The 3,599-nt window shown below is 38.5% G+C and overlaps 1 pseudogene; it reads left to right on the top strand.

Moving 5' to 3' along the window:
* Window positions 1-402: 402 nt before the first annotated feature.
* LOC147426585 (uncharacterized) lies at window positions 403-1,366 on the top strand (annotated as a pseudogene).
* The last annotated feature ends 2,233 nt before the right edge of the window (window positions 1,367-3,599 follow it).

Below are 3,599 nucleotides of genomic sequence, written 5' to 3'. Positions count from 1 at the left end.
AAAAAGAAGATCAAGAAAGACAAGGGCAAGGCAAGAATCATGGAGGCCGTCCACCATCAAGCAAGGGTGGAATCTCAATCAAGGGTAAGTAAGTTAAATTGTTGGTGGTAACAATATGTTCTTGCTATTCTTTCTTTTGTTATGTCCTATGCTAATCATTATGGCATGGATTGATTTGAAGAAAAATGTGTTATTTTTTTGGCTATTGTTAGATACAAGAAACTTAGGAAGTTGTCATACCCAAAAGAATGTTCGAAAGGGAGCTTTGATTCATGCACCTTTGCTAGTTTCCATTCCATTCAAAAGAAAGGAGACATAAAACAGTCAAAGGTTTGGATTTATGATAACATTGAGCTTGGCAAGGAGTTCACTGCAAGAAACTTCAAGGATGGTTTTGTGGTGATGCGAGAGTATTTTGTTGGCTTGGGTGAACATGAGAAAATAAGAAATGGAAAACCTAGTGCATGGAGTGTTGATCTTACTGTTATTGATCTTCCTACTGGTAAGAGGGTTTTCAATGCTATCTTGTATACACTATGCATATACTTAGCTCAAATTCTTAACACACACTCAAATACAATAATTTTGCTTGTAGGTGGGCTTGTTCAAGGTTTTGATGGCATTCTTGCATGGAATGAGCTAACAGATGACCATGTCAAGTTTTCATTGGTGGTTGCATCTACAATGATGGATGACATGGGTTGGGTGCTTGTTCTTTGTCCTAGCACTAATCTTAGTCTTGTGGAGACTTGGCCACACGCACAGGCCTAGAGCTGAGTTTTAGGTGGATCATGGAGAGCTCTGAGCCATTTTCATCACGAACAAAGAATGGGCATACACAAAAGGTAATAAAGCATCCTTCAAAAAACATGAACAATTATTTAAAAGAAATTTGATCATGCAAAATTGACTTTTTTATGTGTTGTTTCCATGGCTATGATAGATGCACGTATTCTATGCTTTGGCATTTCACAAGGCAGGAAGTAATCCTTCATTTGATCATGAGAGTGCTCAAAAGGTTTGCGTGTCATTGTTTATTATTCAATGTGATTGTTTTTGCACTAAAATTCTTAAATGTTCATGCATAGCTACCTTATTTTCTTGTATGGTAGGTGGGGAGAGTCTTGCAACAAGATCTCTCAATGGAGATTATCAGTCACTACTTGCCATCGTCTGCTCTAACAACACGTAATGGCAAGAGTGGTGGGTGGAGAGGCATGTTAGAGAGGATTGTTGCCCATATGTTATTTTTTGTAGAGGCCTTGTGCCCTAAAATAGGTACATGTTTGGAGCTTGATGGTGGTACAAGGCCTTTATTAAAGGCAGCTATGCACACTTCTCGTGGTTGCTTGGTCATGGAGAGTGATCTAGAGATATGTGAGGGATACTTGTCTCCTTTTGTACTGGAGTTCTATGGTGCTCCGCAAGTTGTTGAGCTTGGAGATAGTGATGATCGCATTGATGATGTGGGGAATGATTTGGTTGTTTATGATGTGCCTTCAGACTAGTGAGTTTTCTTTATTCATTATTTTATAGCACCTAATTTTTATTTTTTATGACATTATTATCTCATTGTGATTGATAGTGAGCTACCTTGCTATGAAGAGGCAATGGCAAGGCACATGGTGACCACATATTCATATGACCAGTCACTGGTGCGCGAGAGGCGAAGGCGAAGCTGTATCTTCATTGATGACCACGCAGATTTGGAGTAGTCTTCTTTAGAGTGGATCTTATTTTGCATGATCACTTAGCTTCTTTTTGGGTGTGCAAAAACTTGATTCTAGCCATGCAACTACTATTGTCTTTTAGTTTTATTGACTTCTAAACTTTGAGAAATATGTATTTGGGCAAAACATTGCCCAGACTTTTGGACTACATTAAGCTTGTTTTGTGTATGCAAACACTTGATTATGGGCTTGCAATATGCTATTGTCATTTGGTGTAGAGAGATGTTTTCTTTGAAGCCTCATAAAGATGTTACATATATGGACATAACAATGCCGAGACTAGTGGACAATATCATTATTGTCAATCTTCTTGTTATTCATTGATGATTGCTCAATATTAAGATGACACTAGCTAATTGTTTATTGTAAAATGTAATTTTTTCTTGTCGCTCATTATTGAGTGCTCAAAATTGGGATGACATTAGGGTCTACTTCAAATAAATTAGAAGTATTGTCTCAGTGTGCACGGGTGCATATTTCCCCTCAAAAATGCCTCCTTCCATTCTCGGCCATTTTTTATAATATCACGCTTAACACTCGTGTAAAATTCATTCGTAATGTGTGGGTATAGCATGGGCTTGGTGAACTCATGGGCTTGTAACACTAGATGTCAATTTGAAAAGACATATCTAGTTAAATTTTCATGACAGTTGGAAACTTTTTGAAATTGTATGATTGCTTCAAAATCCTCATGTGAGGTCTCTCATAAGGAGAGATTTTCTTTTTGTAAAATAGTCCGTTATACAAACAAGAATCTGGATGATTTTTTAAAGGAAAATACATGAACTTGAAATAGTGCTTAGATAGTTACACACACATATGCAAGGTGGAGTGGTGACCCCTTGATCCTAGTGATTAGTAAGTATATGAACGCATGAAATTTTGTTCTGACATATACGCATGCATATATATTGGATTAGTTGTACATGTGATGTCTATGAGGTTTGCAAAAAATTGTTGATTTGTCTCATCATTTCACTCTACAATTCCCTCCATGAGTTAGTCAGTCCACTTCTAAAGATGTCTAATTATGCATATCTAAATAATTATCCACATCAAGGTGGAGCGGTGATCCCTTGATGATTTGATCATTTGAGCATTTGATGCTAGTGATCCTTGCAATATATAGAACTCTAAATTATGTAGAACTTTATTAAAAAAAACATTGTTTAAGGTCATTACAAGTTAAGAAATACGCATGCACACATCCACATATATGCGTGCACACACACACACAAGCACACTTACACTCACACATAGATATATATTTTCATAATTAAACATACATAAATTGTTCACTTTTATATGTTGCTTGACTAATTCTCTTGCTCGTGTTGCTCATGAAATTATGCTCGCATGACTGACGTACCTCTGTGTGTGTGTGTGTGTGTGTGTGTGTGTGTGTGACAGTAATGAGTCTCCCTCCCCCCCCCCCCCCCCCCCCCCTCTCTCTCTCTCTCTCTCTCTCGCTCAATTTTTGAGGTTTCTCTCTCTCTCTCTCTCTCTCTCTCTCTCTCTCTCTCTCTCTCTCTCTCTCTCTCTCTCTCTCTCTCTCCTCTCTCTCTCTCTCTCTCTCTCTCTCTCTCTCTCTCTCTAGACACTTATAACGGTTACCCCAGGTGGCGCCCCACGTGGTGATTAAAAAAAAAGAATATAGTGTGCATGATGTTGTATGTGCGGTCACTTAATGGGCCCGGATACGTTAGTACATGACATATAAAAGGTATGAGAGAGAAAGAGAGACACCGAGAGAGTCAAAGAGAGTGCGAGAAAGAGAAATTGAGCCTCCGTTTGCGTCTCCGACAGAAAGCACGTGAAAAAGAGAGTAGGCTTCGCTTCTCCTATGAAGGTTTGGCCCTCTCTCTCTCT

The sequence above is a fragment of the Adiantum capillus-veneris genome, chromosome 24 (genome assembly GCF_014529385.1).
Source record: "Adiantum capillus-veneris isolate H3 chromosome 24, ASM1452938v2, whole genome shotgun sequence".
NCBI classification, from domain to species: Eukaryota; Viridiplantae; Streptophyta; class Polypodiopsida; order Polypodiales; family Pteridaceae; genus Adiantum; species Adiantum capillus-veneris.
Note: the sequence above shows the minus strand (reverse complement) of the source record. Positions and strands in the feature narration are given on the sequence as shown.